At 41.1% G+C, this 19,350-nt stretch overlaps 1 protein-coding gene and 1 long non-coding RNA gene across 2 annotated transcripts in view; one reads left to right on the plus strand and one right to left on the minus strand.

Annotated features, from left to right (window-relative positions):
• KANK1 (KN motif and ankyrin repeat domains 1) overlaps positions 1 to 18,617 on the minus strand; it is a 152,428-nt gene extending 133,811 nt beyond the window's left edge. Inside the window, exon 1 of the mRNA XM_042448486.1 lies at positions 18,321 to 18,617. The gene's annotated coding sequence lies outside the window, so the exon portion shown is untranslated. The remainder of the gene's footprint in view (positions 1 to 18,320) is intronic.
• Positions 2,719 to 16,168, plus strand: LOC121921032. Its single transcript, XR_006101826.1, has 3 exons — positions 2,719 to 2,964; positions 7,588 to 7,860; positions 15,738 to 16,168. It is a non-coding gene; the product is annotated as an uncharacterized LOC121921032 (long non-coding RNA).
• Positions 18,618 to 19,350: the final 733 nt, after the last annotated feature.

Raw genomic sequence — 19,350 nt, forward strand, 5'->3', positions numbered from 1 at the left:
CTTCACTGGTTGTCATTTCATTTCTGTGCACCATCCAAAGTGCTGGTCTTGATCTATAAAGCTCTATACGGCTCAGGTCTGGGTTATTCAAAGGACCGTATTTTCCCTTACAAACCAGACCATATTTTGATAGCTGCTGGGGAGGCCCTTCTCTCCTGCACCACTACTCTTACTGGTACATCTAACAGGAACGTGGGAGAAGGCCTTCTCAGTGGCTGCCCCCAGGCTTTGGAACTCCCTTCCCTCTGTTAGACTGGCACTCTCCCTACTTTCTTTCCGTAGGCAAAGACTTTTTTGTTTTGACAGGTGTTTGATGATTGATCATATAAGGCCTGTCCCAGTAAATGATGTGCTGGACTTTGCTGACAGTTGTGCTGGTGTGTGTGTGTGTATTTTAATAATTTTTTAAAATCTGGTTTTAATTTTTTGATTGTTTAATCTCCTTTTAACTTTTGTATCATGTGGATTTTTAATATGTTTTTTAAATTGTTACAAGCCACTTTGAGTCCTGCACTGGGAAAAAGATGGGATAGAAATAAATATAATAATTAAAAAAAACTATAAACATCAAAAATTTGCACATAGGGGAGTTTTCCAGTATCTTGCCAAATTTGTTGGTCCTTTTTCACTCTATTTTTGGGTCTACAAAATTCCTTGTGAGATTCAGTGACTAGAACTGGAAATATTTCCCATCTCCTCCAATATTCAATCCAGTCAAAGTTCCCAGACATTCAGTGAGCATATTCTTAGTAACTACTTTATTGATTTAGTTTGTTGAAATAAAAGCATTCTCACCTTTTTTGGAAATCCAGAGACAGGCAAGACAGTTAGTCCTCTCAACAGAAGCTATTTAAATGTAGAGCCTTATCTTGGAAGAAGACAAACCAAGATTTGATAGCTCATTCTTTCCTGAGTGTAGCCAGAAGTTTAAAATGGGAGATATGACACAATTTGGGATTTTTATTTAAAAAAAAAAAAGGGGGGGGGGTTAAAAGGCCTTAAGGTTTGTTTTCAGATTTCAAGGCTGGGTCTGTGTGGTTAACCTTTGGTGAAACTGGTATGGATAGAGAGTGTTATGTTATCTGACAGATAATCTAGGCAACTATGGAATGACCTACTTTCAAGCAATGGCTTGGAATCCTATTGGTGCACTATGCTAGTGGTTGCACCTTTTTCAGGGTCACACAGCAGTGGCAGGGGAAGGCAGAGAAAATTTGCCGACTGAGAGCAGCATGTTTCCCCACTGCCTTCCTTCCTTCCCTCCTAGCTCCTTTGTCTATGGCCTGTTTCTTCTTGCCACCAGGATAGTACATAAGGATAGTACATAAATAAATAGGACTCCAGACTAAGCCATCAACCTTGCAGTCTTTGTGCTACATCAGTAAAGGAAAAACTGAGTCAGCTTCTGCACACAGCAAAGGGAGGCTGGTGTAACTGGACACTGCTTCTGTTACTGGACTGCACAAATACACAATTACAGCTGTTATAGTACATTCACTGTGTTATGAGCCTATCTGGCCTGATTGCTGCATTCTGAGATCTGACAGAAGAATGTTAATGTTCCTCGGACACTGCAGGTGGTTCTCTAAATGGCTAAATTAACTACATGGACAGTATCTAAGGCCAGTGCTTTTTGAAGAAATAGTGGGAAAAAGAAAAGTTTCTAGCAGCTGAAGCTGAAAGTGAAGTCTTAAGTGACACATATTGCTTTTAAAGCACCTTCTAGCAATGGAAGAAGTGCTTATTTGCTTTTAATGTGGCATTGTAACACTTAGGTAATGCTTGTCTAAATCCTGTTATGAGGCCTTACTACAGTAGACTCTTTGAATCAATGGGCTTTATCCATGTGTTGACCCACTATTCAACAATTATTGGATGAGTCTACTTTAGGTAAGACTAATCAACAGGGTTCCAATCACTATGTGCTACAATAGTAATAAACTATTTGATTAGATGTTTGTGAGGCTTATTTGTCCCTATATGAAGTCTAAAAGCTTTGCTTCCTTCCCCCCCCCCCTTTAATCTGTAAATACTGTTGCCACAATTAACAATTTACCAATAGGATTTGAAAGATCAATATATGCAGAAGATACAGTGAAATGAAAACAAAATGATGTACATCTACCACACATGAAGACAGCATGCATGGAAAAAACATATGTCATAATAAATTTATTTCTTGATAATTACACTTATGACTTCCCAACCATCTAAGTTATATTCTCTATGGACACAAACATAATCTCTGTGATATTTACACTGTGCAGAACCCTTCAGAAATTATCTTAATGGGGGAAAGCGCTTGAAAATGGGGGGAAATGTCCACACCTCCTTGAAATAGTGTTGAATGCATTACTACCTGGTGAAGACCTTTAAAATATCATTAGTTCCCTGACATTCCATGTCCATCAAATATGAGCTTCATCAGTTCCTATGGTCAATGTCTGAAATCAGACATGTCAGATTTGTATGGAAGCTAAGAAATCATTCCTATGTCAGGAGTACTGACAGGACACATAAATATGTCAGACAATCTTTACAATCAGGATAAACTTGTGGTTTGATTTTTTTTTAAAAAGTCCAGTCACCCCACTGTGCTTTGATCTTTTGATAAATCATTTCCTGATACAAGTTTAAACAACAGGCGAGGACTTTGGACACCAACCAGCTGTCACGGTTGCCCTGGAAATTGGCACTAGGCTCTTTCACAGAGAAAAACAGAAAGTGAACAGACATTCAGCACGTTTATACCTACAAAGCAGGAATGCTAAACTTTGGCAAGCTGGTTATTTCTTTTCCAGAAAGGCGAAAACACATGTGCACAACCCTTTCCATGTCATTCTTGTGGTGCTGTGCATCACACATTTCAGTGGAAATTGGATAATACTTTCCTCTGCAAGAATTACAGGAAACATGCCAGGAACTTTTATTCCCCGATTCAACGACCTGGAATCAACACAGCAGGTGAGTTGCACACCAGTTCTAGAACAAGCTAGACAACAGCACTGGCATAACCAGCTTCTCTGTATGTCTTTAAAACTCAAGATTTACTGTTTAAGTAAGCAACAGATTAAAGTGGACTTGAAATATGCCACAAAATAATTACTTTCTTTAACAAGCTAGAAGCTCAGGGACATTCACTAAAATATATACATTAGTAAGGACCTGACATCTGGATATACAGAAACAAGCAAAAATAAAACAAGAGTGCATTTCCCTTACCTTACACCCCTTCTTTCTACCATGTGTATGCATTCTCTTATCTCCACTCTGATGTAAGCTGTTCACTTTTTCTTTCAGCCATGCATGTTCTGAGTAGTAATGAATTCTTATGAGAAAAGGACTGCTAACAGTTATTAGACTATGTTGAGGTCTAGGACTGGTGTTTTGTTTTTGCAGTGTTGTGTTTTAACATGAAAAGAGCTTTGAGTTTCATACAAGGAAAGCACTTATTCACAGTATTCTCCTGACCTCCCTTGTTGTGGGTGGCAGAGAACTACATTCCTCACTCCCACCATCCCTGAATTTGTTAACATCTAGCCATTTCTAATTACAGAAATTTGCAACTCCAGTAATGCTAGCAGATAATTAAATGACTATGTTGTCATAAGGCATAAAGCAGCCCCAGTACAGAGGGGAGCAGGGAGAAGAGAGAGGTGCATAATCTCCCCTTAGAGGCTAGTCTTAAACACTCAGTTGTATTAGTAATGCAGTCATGTAGTAACACTTGGTAATGCAAGCATTACAACAAAATGCTTTTTTTCCTTTTTTTGCCATAATGGTCAGAACAAAGTAAGTACAGTATGCATTTTGTTAAAGCATTCAAGCGATTCCACAAAACTTGCAAGAGGAAGCACAGATGAGCCCACTGATTTTAAAAAGCAAGCAAGCAAAATTGATTTAGATTAAGGTGTGATGTCTAGAGTATGAGAAACGTTTACTAAATGGCTCATTTAACAGGATCAGTATTTGAAGTCTGCATACCTTATCAAGAAAATTATTTACCATCTTATATGTAGGTGTATATTTTAAACATCCATGGAAAGGAAGGGGGTGCCAGTGGTGATTTTATTTATTTATATCCCACCTTCTCCCAATACCGGGACTCAATGTATCTTACAACTCATTTAAACCAGTACAGATTTTTTTAAAAAATAAAAAATTATATGTGTGCATGCACATGCTATTTAAAAAACAAATTTTTTAAACAGAGTTAAAGCCATTTAAAACACTTTAAAAGACAAATATAAAAACATCTGGAGACCCACATGATTCCCATCCCAGTATGCAAACAACTGTTTCCATGGAGAAAGAGAAGCAATTTCTTTCCAAACACTACTGTAGGATAGGCCATGACCCACCATCAGTGATTTATTTGTTAAGTGTGCATACTTGATTTTGGGATTCAGAAGAACTTACTTCCTTTTACAGTTCCCCAAACTCCATTTTGATACTCACAGCAGATATAGAATGTGGGTATTTAGTATTTGTTCTGTTTCGTTCAGGAACAGAAAAAAAGTTTGTATATTTTACTGAGACTTGCCTAGCCTCTGGCATTCATAATTTGAGGATTAATTGGTATGCTCTAGCAGGAGTTCTATTACTGAACATAAGCACATGACAGCATTAATGGCTTGCCTATTTCTGATTGATTTGTACTGTCATGCTGTGTGGACATGTATTCATTAGTCCTAATAGCTGAGTATGGGACTGTGAGCTGTATCAGATCCATGTGATCAGTGCTGTCTTCAGCTTCTGGAACATACAATTTTATTAAAATCTCCCAAGTATTTGTGATTTTAAATATGTATAATTGTATGTTTTACATAGAGTATTTGCCACCCTGAACTTTTACAATAAAGACCAGAATATAAATCAAGCAAATGAATCAAAATGTAAATAAATGACAATGAAACAATTTTTGCAATGTGCTGTTGATATTCATCACCTCACTTGATGTGAGTAAAATCTGACTTCAGATACACATAGTTTTGGTAGTGATGTACGCATTATAAATCAAGATTGACAACTTGTCTCTAGCCTCCTGTACACACATTTCTGATTAGTACCAGTCCCAGTATTATGCAGATTCAGCAGCTGTCCTCTATTCATTTCCAACTAACATTACATAATATTACATCTCTCATGTGATATCTTTGTTGCCTTGCCTCCCCCCTCCCTCCGGTTCAGTATTCTTTTCCTCAGCAAAGATTATTCCAGGAGTTTCATCTCCAGTAAAGGCAGATCATGCAGACACATATACAAATGTGCAGAAATGAAGCTACTTTCCTTTACCAGTGGTTATAGCCTCACCTAAAACATTTTCTTAATATTACAGAAAATCAGTAAACTTGGCAACTACTAAACCTGTGTCTGCTCACATGACACCATTATTCTTATTGTTGCCTTACCCTTTCCAAGTGAAGCTAGGAATTTTGTCGTCTAGACATGGTTTAGTTCATAGAATCTATTCTAGTAATCAAGAGTATCCTTAAGGCAGCAATAGGATTAGAAAAAGGGGTCTTGTCACATGTGAGGATTTACTTGGATTACACATCAGCTCCCCATAAAGAGTAGGCTTAGGTTCAGTGGAAGTAGCATAAATTGGAGAATTCCTGCAACATCAGGTCTAATTAAAAAGTGTGATGGTTTTTAAAAAGTCAGGAGAAAGTTTGAGCACACTGGCTTTAAGCATAGTACCTTCACACAAAGGCAGAATTAACAACATTCCATCAAGATATGAGTTGTAACCAGCTGCTGCAACATAATAGTATATTGCATTAATGACCGTTTCTGAAGATTTAAACCTTTAAATAATTAGGTTACAAGTCAGCAGTAAGTTAGAGAATTAACTCCCACTACTTAAATATGAACAGGGACACACCTAATAAAAACATGATAGAGACCAACTGAAAGCCACAAAGCAATGAGCTAGCTTTCTAGTTTAGTAGAACACTCTTTGAGGCACAATATTAAAGAACAGTGTGGAAAAAGAAAAGGAAAAGCAGCCAGTAGTTGCATTCTTAACTAAAGCAATTTAGGGGGGTTAAAGGTAGTATAACTACCACTATGGACCAAATTGAGAAACAGACCATAGGACAGTGATGCAGATACAAGGGAATAATCACATGATCCAGGAAACCAGCATCACTCAAAAGTCTAAGTATTGTGCTTTGTACCTGAAGTTTTTAAACACTTTTCAAAGACAAACCCATGTAGAGTGCTTGCTGTTACCAAACCTGGATGTTATTATATGGGGATTTAGATTATAATCCTACTGTATTGAAACCAGATGTGAGGAGGCTGTCACACAATTGCCTTGGTCATCCCCACCCTGTACAATTCATTGGCAGAGTAAAGTGATTTACATGTAAGAATCTTTCCATGGAGGGGGCATGGCAGATCAGTCCATGGCAAAGGAGAGAGCTAGTCAACACAACCTTCTGTCACCCTCACATCTGTTTACTATGTTTGTATGGAGAGGGTGTTATCTGAACCGGCTTGATAACAAGAGACTAATGCCAAGCCTGCATTCTTCAGGAACAGGGAGAATTGACACAACAGCTGAGCTGGGCAAAAACATCAGTTCAGGTCAAGAACACAAACTGCAGTTCAGCTATGCTAATTTTTGATGTACACATTCCCAAAGTTGTTAAATATGTTTCCAATTCCCAACTTTTACACCAAGGTGCCCCCCTTCCAGAGATCTTTGTATTGTGTGACTGCAGTGTGTGTTCTCTTTTTTGTTTATATTTGTGTTTCTGACAGAAGGGACGAATGAAACCAAACACTATTGGAAAGTGAATTACCTACTTTGAATATTTTTAAGAGAATACAAAAAGAGCCCCGTTAGATCAGACCAAAGGCCCTCCGTATCCACAGATCAAACCATCTACAGCTAGAAAATATTCTCCTCCCCCTTAAAAAAAAAATCCCAAAAGCAAATGTTGATTTTACCGTTTTATATATGGGACACTGTTTTATTACACCACTATATACAGTATAATGAGACTTGAACATCCATAGATTTTGGTATCTACAGGGGGCGGAGAAGTCCTGGAACCAAACCACAGCAGATACCAAGGGCCCACTGTACAGCATTCTGTTCACACATTAGCCAGTCATCTGCTTATGGGAAGCCCAGCAGATGTGCATGAGTGCAACTGTATCCTTCACATGCTATTTCCCAGCAACTGCTTCTGAGGAATACTAGGAGTAATACATTACCTCCAATACTAGCAATTATCTTCCAAAAATCTCACTAATGTGCTTTTGAAGCCACCCAGATTGGTGGCCATCGTTGCACCTTTTGGAAGTACATTGCATAATTTAACTGTATGCCATATTTCCCCCTATATGCCGATACATTTTTCTTAACAGTAAACAGCCTGAAGATCAACCCTAAATCGGGATTATGCACAGTAGTTGTTCCACATATCTTATTAGCTGAAACAAAATATTTCAGCCTCATTTGGTCAGCTGGGTTTTTTCCACTACAGAGACTGCTCTGGATCATGGAAACCCCTGAGACAAGATTGTCTCTGTCTTTCAAAAATGATAATAAACTTCTTTCTCTCCCAAACCCAGGCTAAGTACTTCCCGGGCTAAGTACTTCCTTGCTGGTATCTTACACAAAGAAAATGAACAGAAGAGAAAATATGAGCTGCAATAATACAACTAAAATTCAAATGAGGAATTATGAATAGTGATGAGCAAACTGACCCTGTCATAATTTTCAGTTTGTTCACCAAGCTACAAATCTAACATTGTAAACTAAGACAAACATTTTACCTTATGAAGTTTTGAAGTATCTTCCAAAGCTGGTGCATGCACATCACCAAAGTACACCCTGGAAATATGGTATGCACATTTCTTGTCTTTTCTAGTCTTTGTATCATGACATCATGTATCACAACACACTCTTTCTCTAACTGGCTGTTAATCACATGTGTTTTGCTTAATACAATAGACTGAAATGGATCCAAATGCAGACAGCCACTACAGAGGCAGGCAGCAATGAAAATGCCTGTTTGTCAAGGGAGTCAGCCTGTTGCTTGTGCTGTATAAGGAGTGATGGTGGAGCTTGGCTGCTTAGTCATACAAATTATGCAAGCAGGCATATAAAATAAAGGTTAACCTGTAATCCATCTTGGTTTGAATTATGAAAATACTGAAATCTGTGAGCTCAAAATTATATCTTGCTACTTGTTCAAAAATTACTAATATTCAACTTATGAACCAACTAATTTAAGTGTTCTGGCAGCATCACTGGTGAAAAGGTAGGAAACATAACAGCTTGCACGCATTTAAAGAGCACAGTGCTCAAAGTTCAGGGTTTTTTTCTGAGTAGTTCTCATTTTGCAGTTCCCTGAATCAAGGATGCATGTTCCTTTAACAACTGGAAGGCTTATGCACAATGTATTCAGGGAAATATTATCTTTCAAATGAGCCCACTTTTATCAGCAAACGAAGTCCTGGTTACATTTCTCCATATTATACAAGCAAAGTCTGTATATGTACAAAGTAATCTAGAATGTCCAACACTTCAAAGGGAGGTCAAAGCAAAGGATTGTTGAGTTACAATTAATCAGGAATATCACTTGCATTTTTAATCCGGATAAGTTCCTTATCATACCACATTTGTTAAACTGGCTTATTTAGGGCCAGGTTGCTTGTGTTATTTGCAACAGTTTGGCCCAATGTTAACAATATAATGTCATGGTCAGCACTTCCCACATTCAGTTTCCCTCTGATCTTCCTATCTACAGTCCCACTCTAAGCAAGTCTACTATACACACACAAACGCACACAACTACACCATCTCCAAAGTTCTGGACAAATCCACGAAAGCTCATACTATAATTTTTCTAGCTTTCAAAGTGCTTCTTGTTGGTTTTACTTCACAACTTACTTGCAGTTTGAAATGATAAAATGCTGTGAACGGGCTACTTCCACTTCATGAGACTCTCCACAATATTAATGTGGTTTTACATTACTGATGCACAACTTAAGAAGACCATATAGCAGTGATGGCAAACCTTTTAGGGAGCGAGCGCCCAAATTCAAGGACATTCTGGCACTGAGTGTTACCCAATGCTGGGGTGAAATGTCTGGGGTGGAACTTCCATCTTCCAGGGGAGGGACTTCCCCAGAGACAGCTAAAGGCCCAGGAGGGCAGGAGGGGGCTGTTCCTCCTCTTCCCCTGCCCTCCCATCTCTCTGCGTGTCCCCCAAAATAGCTTCATGTGCCATAGAGGGCACGCATGCCATAGGTCCACCACACAGCCAAATAGCATCTTCCTGAGGATGAATCTCCAATTAAGCAAGCGATACAAAATAACTAGAGATTTAATTTATTCCTCATGCCCTATGGGAAATCTAAATGCTTCTCACATTATGGCCAGTTACTTAAAAGGCAAAATCCAATTTTTGATGTCATTAATGCATCAGGGGAGGAAAGAATGCTGAAAGCTTCAATGTACATGAAAGGCTGTGATTTAAGCAGAAAGCAAGTCAAAATAACTTCATAGTGCTTTCAAGATGCACTGATAGTGTTTGGAATCAGTTGGGGTAGGAAGGTTTGTCAACTTTCATTGAGTTAAGCTGTTTGGGTTTTTTATTCTCCATGTCAGGTTTTTATATTTATGTAAAGTTAATAGCTTATGGTTCTTCAAATTAAAGGCCATGTAAAGAGAAAAAAAATAGCTTAATAGTCTTCCCTGGAATCTAAGAATCAGTGTGGTGTAGTGGCCTGAGTGTTAGTCTAGGATTCCAGAAGACTGTGGTTAAAATCTCCACTTGGCCATGGAAACCCACTTGATGACCTTGAGCAATTAGCACTCTTTCAATCCCAGAGGAAGGTAGGGACAACCTCTCTCCAAACAAAATCTGTCAAGAAAATCCTAAAATATAGTGACCCAAAGGTACTCCTAAATCAGAAAAAAACTGAAGTCATTTTTGTTATTGTTAATCACCCCTGAGTTAATCTCAACCCATGGTGACTCTGTGGAGACATCTAGACTCTCTGTCCTCCACTGCTCTGCTTAGTTCCTGTAAACTCATACCCATGACCTCCTTAATAGAGTCCATCCATTAGCATGCGCCCTTCCTCTCTTTCCACTTTCCTTCACCTTTCCTAGGATTATTGTTTTTTCCAGTGAGCCATGCTTTCTCATGAAGTATCCAAAGTATGGCAGCCAAGTTTTGCCATCTTAGCTTCCATGGGGATTTCTGGCTTGATCTGCTCTAGGACTCATTTGTTTGTCTTTTTGGCTGTGCAGCAACAAAATTTAAGATACCAACCAGTACATAAGTATTAAGTGTAAGCATGTTCAGCAAAAACATTCTCGTGTCAATTGGTTTTAAGGTTTACCCACATGTAATAGTTAATGTAAATATAAGGATTAAATAAGGAAAGTACAATGAGTTGTTGTGAGGTTTTTTTGTTGCTTTTTGTTGTTAATAATTTTTTTTAAAATGAGTTGAAGCACCACATATAGTTTTTTTAATCAGCTGCCTAGCACTTCTAATTTGCACATCATTTTCATGAACCTACAGCAAACACCAAGCAAGTTAATTTATGTGTTGTACAGAATTTCCATTGTCCTCTAACACAGTCCTACTCAAAGTGGCATCAGAAAGAGCTGTAGACAATAGGCACAAAAATGTTGCTGGATGTTGGCACATAGGAGAAGAAGCTTGCCAGTCCCCTACATCAAATAGTTTAAGAACTGCTTTACCATCTGCTGGGGGCAGGAATCCATGTCAAACATTGAAATATGCTGAAAGCACTTCTATTATTCTGCCTAACAGAAATACATTCCCAACCAAAATGTTTATCTTCTATTAGAAATTCATGCAACAGAAATTTTTATCTGATAAGAAGTTAAATTAATACAGTTAAACACATGTCTTCCTTACCTTACACTACCATTTCAGAGGAACTCTGTCCCCATCCTAACCCCATTAAATAGTTAATATCCAAATATATGTGCAAGCCCTCATTAAATCCTATTACTTAATTCCATTAACTAAGTGACTGAATTCTAGTGAGTGCTGCTGACAGCACAAGTTTACAACTCTTCCCAATTAACTGATTGTGTTTCTATAAAACCAAAGCCATGAACCGCTGCCCATTTCTGACAGTTGCAAGCATCACACACACACACACACACACACACACACACAGCTTGCATCAGTTACTAAGCAAATTCTTCACTAGGGAGTTTACATTTCACTTTCTACATCTATTATTTAAGACAGGCCATACACAGCAAGAATGGAAAGACCAAATGGTATTACAGTTCAGAAAGCAGAAAGTAAAGCTGTGTATATGGTTTCATTTGTTTTGAGGGCATTCATAAATACACAACACTGGCAAATTTGCAATTTCTGTCAGAACAAACATGTCTGAATGGATTTTGCAATGCAAAGTTTACTGAGATCCTCTACACTACAATCCAAACAGCAGCTTCAGCTTTTAATTTAAAGAGGGCTAATACCAAAAGAAGAGGAGAGTATGAATACCCAACAAATGTTCTGAGTTGCATAGCTGCAGAAATAGTAATGATGGGTAAGGAACAAGCTCTGAAAGTTTAAAATATAAGGAAAGTTTGAATTTTTAGACCTATGGATCACAGTACATACTTATTCAACTCTGGATGGATGGATTCCACTAATAGCACTACCTTTCTGCAGTGGTGGGATTGTGTGCTCCCATGAGACAAGAGGTTATGCTGGAAGTGGTAGCACTCAACCAGCCCTCTGGCTGGGTTTTCTATTTAACATCTAGCATGGAGCATGACTGGAAGTCATGATGACAACCTGATACATATTTTGAGGATCACAATGGCCCAAAGTAGCTAGAAATGTGCCAGTGTCAAGGTTACACTGACCAGGATATGCTAGGCCTAGATAAGAAGAAAAGACAAGCACCGTGGGTTATGCTATACTAGAAACAGAAGATGGAGAAGCTCAACTCCCTCTACAAAAAGAAGAACAGTACAGACCATAAACTGCTAATATCAATAATTAGAGTAAAGCTAAAGAAGAATACTAAACCAACCATTGTGCTGAAATACAACCTGAAGAACACCTTCATGGAATTTATTTAAATATAATGTAAACAATTGATTTGTATTAGCTGAACTGGCCAGGAGCCAAAAAAACTCTGTCTGAAGCCAGGGACATTGTAAAGAAGGAATGCAAAAATATTCTATCTGCAGCCAAAAATAAAGAGACGCCTCAGTGAATGACAGATGAAACTCTTTAAGCAGTTAAGGATGGACAAGAAGCAAAATTAAAAGAGGACAGAAATAAAGTCAGAATCCTGAATGCATCTGTTCTACAACAGTGAGCACAGTGACAAGAACTATGATAATAATCAATGAAGAAAAATAGAAGATGACAACAAAAAAGGAAAAACAAAAGACCTCTTCCACAAGATCTGTGAAATCAAAGGGAAATTAAAACAAGAGTGGGAGTACTCTATCACCATCAGTGGGATACATTACATGACCTAGCACAGTTAAAAAGATGATGGAAACAATATATGGAAGAACTACATAAAAGATACAAAAGGATAACAACCCCCTTCAAGGAAGAACCATTTGAAGATGAACCTACAATTTTAGAAAGTGAAGTGGAAGGCTTCACTCAGAGTACTTTCCAGCAATAAATTACCAGGAACAGATGGCATATCAAGAGAGCTGCTTCAAGTTACAAAGACAGAATCTACTTTAGTTCTAACTAAAATCTGTCAACAAACATGGCAAACAAAATAATGTCCCATAGATTGGAAATGCTCAATGTATATTTTAGTTTCCAAGAAAAAGGACACGAGGGATTGCAGTAACTACCAGACTAGTGCATTAATTTCTCGTGCAAGCAATGTGATGCTCAAAATTGTACAACAAAGACTTTTACAATATATGAAGTGAGAAATCCAGATGCCCAAACTGGGTTCAAGAAAGGAAGAGGCACTAGGGGTCATACTGCAAACCTACACTGGAGAATGGAGCGCACCAAAGAATTTCAAAAGAAAGTCAGCCTACATTTTATAGATTACACCAAAGCCTTTGATTGTGAGCTCAAGAAAAACTATGGATCACTCATAAAGAAATGGGTGTACCACAACATCTTATTGTCCTGCTGCATTACCTGTAGTGAGGACAAAGAGGCTATCAGCAGGACAGAATACAGACAAACAGTATAGTTTTAAGTTAGCAAAGGGGTCAGAGAAGGCTGCATTTTATCACCTTATATGTTTAACTTATATGCTTAATTTATCATACTTAAAGCAATATTACTCAGAAGAAGGTGGTGTGACAACTTAAGAATTTAATACATACAGATGACACCATACTACTAGCAGAAAATAGCAAAGATAGGAACAATTACTGAAGAAAGTCAAGGAAGAAAGTGCAAAAGCAGGTTTACAGTTGAACATTCAGAAAACTAAAATAATGGCCACAAATGATTTAGTTAAATATAAAGCAGACAAGGAAGATAATGAAACAGTTTAAGGTTTTCCATGCCTTGGTTCCACCATTATTCAGAATGAAGCCTGCAGTCAAGAAATCAGAAGACTAGGACTTGGAAGGGCAGATATGGAGGGACTACACAAGATCCCGAAGTGCAAAAATATAACATTGAATACTAAAGTTAGGCTTGTTCATGCAATTATATTTTAAGTTTTTAAAATCAAGCCTGAACTCTCTCTAGAGACCCAGCAGCTATTGTACTTTGGACATCTCATGAGAAGATACGACTCACTCGAAAAGACAATAATGCCTGGTGAGGGAGAAGGCAGTAGGAAAAGAGGAAGACTGCACTCCAGATTGATAGACGCAATCAAGGAAGCCACAGTCCTGAATCTGCAAGACCTAAGCAGGGCTGTTAATGAAAGGATGACTTGGATGTCTCTCATTTATAGTGTTGCCATACATCTAAGCTGACTTGACAGCAATTAACAACAACAACAACAACAACAACAACAACAACGACAACAACAGAAGATAGGCGGGATGGATAGACAGACACAGCCTTTCATTTGACAAACTGTCTATCCAGCAGCCAAAGTAACTAACTAGGCTAGTATCACATTCGATTCTATTGATTATCTGCATTATTTCCATCTGGCTTCCATCAGTTGGTTAGAATGGAAACATCTTTTTTTCCCTGACAGATAACTGTTCCCACAAGACACGGACAAGGACAATAGGTAAAAGTCCCGGCTAATACAGCAGTTTTTGCCACTATTGACCATGAAGTATCCTTCCAGAACATTGCTGCGTGAACTGGAAATAAGTGGCACTGTTCTGTCCTCCCATCCCTGTTTCACAGGTGCGTGTGCTTTTGAAAAACCACTGTTCTTCCACGTGGTAACTGCCTTACCACCATCTTATCTCACATGCATTTGAAGAGTCTTCATAAAGTCACTGGATGAATTCACTAACATTTTTTGGAGCATACTCTGGCAAGTTACCAACCGCCCAAAATGGGCGGTCTGCCACCGCTGCTGGCTGCTGCGTCCAGGAACCGCAGTGGCCAAACCACGCAGTTCCCTGGCGCAGCAAGAAAGAAGCGCCAAAATGGTGCTTCTTTCAGCGATCTGGAAGTGGCGCTGTGAGGCGCTAGTCACGCACTCGCATCGTCGCTTCCACTGCATGGCGTCCGGACGCTATGCATCCGCGACATCAAAATGACAGCCCCCATGTGGACGGGTGCCGCCATTTTGTACAGACTCAGTCCGTATTAGGGTTGAGGGGCGTCTGGAAGGGACGCCCCTTCCTAACCCTAATACGCCCCTTCGGCGTGTCTGTAACGCGCCTGTGATCACTATGCAAATGATATAGAGCTACATAATAGAGAACTATATTTCTCTCCCCCCCCCATATTACTGTACTTGTGAAATGCTTTTCCATCATCAATGGAAAAGGCAAATAGACTGAAAGATAATGCAGACAACACAGAGAAGCTGCAATTTTTTACACACCCAGATATGCTTGTTTTTTCACTTTCCCATAAAGCTCACAGTTTGGCAACACTCATGGATCCAGCTTCACTCTAAGATACTCACTAACACTCTTCTCCATAAAATTTTTTTCTTCCATCTGGCCTACATGCAAGTTTCCATACTTAACAGCTATTAAACACAGCTTGTAAGTGATAAGACTTGCCTGCAGGCATACAATGTTATCTACAGGGCAGGACACCATTCTGTCAAGCGTACAAGAAATATGCAAGAGCCCTCATAGAGTTATCCCAGTGATATCCAAGACACTGGGTCACATGCCATACTTGTGAATTTATTTAATTAGATAAGGACTTGACTCAGTAGAACTGAAGTACAATGTATGTCTTCAAACTTAGGGTGCCAAAAATAAGTAGTATAAAAATATAAGTAGTCAAGCGCTGAGCAATGTTTTCATAACTCATAGTTGGGCAATTTTTACTAACAGTGCACTCCTGTACATGTTGTTGTTGTTGTTGTTGTGTGCCTTCAAGCTGTTTCTAACTTGTAGTAACCTAAGGCAACCTTATCATGGGGTTTTCTTGATGCCGCGATATTCAATGGGCCTTATTTCTAGGTAAATGCGTCTAGGACTGCATCCCAACTTTACTCTGCACAACTTAAGTTATTAATTCAATAGTGATTTAAAAGTAAGATATATGAACCAGAATAAGTGCTTACATGTGGATGTGAAATTAACTCTTTTTTCTTGTTTACATATGTAGGTTTAACCACAGATGAGTAGCACTATAAGACAGAAATGTGGGAAGAACCCAAGGTACCTCTTTGGTTCATGCCAATGGAGTATGGGCTGTGGGTCAGTCCTGTGGATACATGACTGCCATGTTATGTATCAACAGCAATCAAACAAAGATACCTGATGGTCTTATATTTCAGGAGGGGGCCACAGCCATAATAGAGTGGCCAGTGATCATAATGTTCCCATAGCAGCAGCAGCAGCAAACTACGTGAAAAAGAAGTGAAGTTACCACAGAGCTCAACCCAGAAACTTTATTCTTTGTTAAATGGACTCTGAAAAAGGCACAGCCTTAATAGGTTTTTCTCATTCAAGCATGACTATGTAAAATATGAGCTGTGATACATACAGTACTCAGTGCCCTATCTGTATTCAGACACAAAATACTTGGGATCATGGTTTTGCTTCTTCTTTTTTAGATGTCTCTCCAGGTGTCTGCGACCACCACAAAATACCCCACATACTTAGAGGCTTCTCAACGGCATGGTTTCTCTACTCACAGAAGCGACTCATATGCATCACAAATACACACACATTTTTATATGGTTTGGTGAAGACTACAGATTTGGAGTTGCTAAACATGTAAATATGAGAGCTAGTGCGGCAAAGTGATTTGAGTGTTGGACCAGGACTCTGGAGACAAGCGTTTGATTGCCCGCTAGGCCATGAAACCTATGAGGTGGCCTTGGGCAAGAAGTCACACTCTCTCAGCCTCAGGGGAAGGCAATGGCAAACCTCCTCGGAACAAATCTTGCCAAGAAAACCCAACGATACGTTCGCCTAAGTCGGAAACGACATGAAGGCCCACAAGAACAGCAACAACAATGTGAACCAATATCCTTAATGTACAAGGAAAAACAAAAAATCCACCATTCAGTCACAAGGCTAGCTTTTTCCCCAACCCCCAAAAGGGGATTTCGATTTCCCTACAGGCTGCTTAAGCCAGACCTCTGAGTAATGACACAGAGCAGTCGATCAATAAGCTTCCAGCTATGCATAAAATGCAGTTTCATTAAGCTAAATTCACGTGCATGGCAGCCAGGAGAGAGAGAGGGAGGGAGGGAAAGAAAGTTTCATTCTTTTCCTCCTTCAGCAAAAAAATGAAGGAGGAGAGAAAGAAGAAAAAAGAACGAAAAGAAAAGAGAGCCAAAGCTGTGCTGACAGGCTTCCCTTTTGCCTCCAGAAGTGTGTGCCCTCCTCCCTCCCTTCTCTTGCAAATACCTTTGATGTTTCCAGAACAAAAGCCTCCTAGAGAGTGCTGCTGAAAGGGCTGAGGGCAGGTGGGGCAGCAGCCAAGGGAAGGGCAGAGGTGGGCAGCCAGCCTCAGGGCCCAGGCCAAGGGAAGGGGCTTCTGGGGCAGCCCCAGGCTCTGCAGGCAGCAACAAGGCAACCACACCAACAGCAGCCTCCTTCCCCTGGCTTCTCTCTCTTTCTCTCTCATAGACACACAGAGGCACCAAACCCCTTTCAAAGGATGGAGAGAGAAAGGGACCCAAGGGGAGCCTAAGGGACTCCTTCCCAAGAGCCCAGCCGTCCTCCTTTTCCAGGACATGTCCTACATCCCAACTTTCCACCCAGGAATATCAATAAATCTTCGTCCATTTGGAGCATGGCTTAAGAAGCACCAAGTTCTAGGAAAGTTCCCCAGTTGTTCTTTTGGTCACGTCCTCCATTATTCTTGAATGTCCTCCATTTCGAGCCTAAGGACCAGCAATCTACATTCTAGGAGTGTCCTCATCTGTTCCTTTTGCTCGCGTCCTCCATTATTCTGGAAGGTCCTCCATTCTGAGCCTAAGAAGCGCGAAGTTACATTTGGAGGAGCGTTTCCCAGCTTCTCTTCGGTCACGTCCTCCATTTCTCTTGAAGGTCCTCCCTTTTGAGCGTCGGGCCCAAAACACACTCTGCAGAAACAATCCGGGTTGAGACCGCTTTAACTGCCCTTGTTCAAGGCTGGGGAACTCTGGGAACTAGTTTTGTAAGGCATTTAACCTTCTCTGTCAGACTTCTTTCTCTGAGCCAGGGACAGTTAAAGCGGTCTCAAACTGGATTGTTTCTGCAGTGTGTTTTGGACCTTATAAGAACCTACATTTCTAGGAGCGTTTTGAGTCACGTCCTCCATTTTTCCCTGGAGGGTCCTCCATTTCGAGCTTCACTAAAAGCAGCATCAACCTAGATTCCTCCGCTCTGGACCCCACAAGAAACTCCAACTCCCAGAACCAGGAAAGTTAAAGCAGCAGTGCCAAACCGGGTTATTTCTCCAGTGTGGAGGCAGCTTGTTGGGGGCCACTGACTCCCCCATCGCAAACGGTGGAAGGAGTGCTGAAGCGCATTGAGAGCAGGAGAGCCCTGGGCTCTGGCTCTGGCTCTGGCTCTTTCCTTCCTTCTGCCAAGTTTATACCAAGTTTCCCCCGACTTTCCCCATCAGCGGCTGCAGCCCCCCGGCTTCTCCTCTCCTGCCTCCTGGGCGGCAGAAACAGTGCCTCAAGCCCCGCTGAGCCCTGCTCCCTCCACCCCAAGAGCCCCTCCAGGGCCAAAGTGGGGACTGCCTCACCTGGCCCTCCTCCTCCTCCTCCTGCTGCAACCTGCGAAGAGTAAAGGGATGTCGGGCTGGAACTCCGCCGCCGGTGGTCGAGTCAGTCAGGGGCCGCAGCCGCCTCCGAGCCCAGGGGTCTCCTTGGCCTCCCCTTCAGCCCTGTCCAAAGCCCCCGGAGCCCTGGAGGGAGAGGAGAGGGATGGCCAGGGGTTGCTGGTTCCTCCAAGGGCAAAAGGGGCTGCTCCTCTGGCAGCTGCAGCGCTCTCTCCCTTCACAGACACCACTCTCTCTTCTCTCTCTCTGTCTCTCTCTCTCATGCATTGCCCACAAAACCGGCTCCGTCGCACTGCGGCTGCGCAATGCTGCCCCCAAAACCAACAAAGCCCCCCTCTCTCTCCCTCCCCTTCTCCAGCCCCAGGGGCTTCCATAGGCCAAGAGGCGCCCGTCACGACTAAGGAGACCCTCCTCAGCCTCCCTGGGAAGGCAGAGGAGGGTCTGGGGGAGGACCCAGGACTAGGGCTGGCCATGGGGGGGTGTGGGGGGGGGAAACAACAACCAAGCCCCCCATCCCCTCCTCCAAAACAAACCCCCTCCAAGGCAGTGGTTCCCAAAGTTGTGTCCTTTAAAAGAGATTTTGGACTCCAGCTCCCAGAAGCCTCAGCCATGTTGGCCAGTAGTCTGGGATTCTGGGAGCTGAAGTCCCAAATCCCTGAAAGAGCACACTTTTGGGGGCCACTGCTCCAAGGGAAAAGGGCAACAAAGCCAGGAAAGAGCGACAGTTGGCCAGTGGCCCTTTTCTCTTCCCTCCCTTGAAAAGTTGCCTGTGGGAAGTGGCCCCACTCTCACCCAGGATGGCCACATGCTCCTCACCACCACCACCAAGGAGGACAAGGCTCCCCCAAGCAGCATGGACTTACCTTTCTAGAAGAGTGTGGGGTTTTGTTAGTTTTAGCTTTCCTTTGGTCGTTTTCCCCCAAGGGCTCAAGCTCCACTCAGCCTGGCAGGCTTCCAAGGTGGCTGAAATGAGTCCCCATATAGAAAATGAATA

Source organism: Sceloporus undulatus, chromosome 2 (assembly GCF_019175285.1).
Source record: "Sceloporus undulatus isolate JIND9_A2432 ecotype Alabama chromosome 2, SceUnd_v1.1, whole genome shotgun sequence".
Lineage (NCBI taxonomy): Eukaryota > Metazoa > Chordata > Lepidosauria > Squamata > Phrynosomatidae > Sceloporus > Sceloporus undulatus.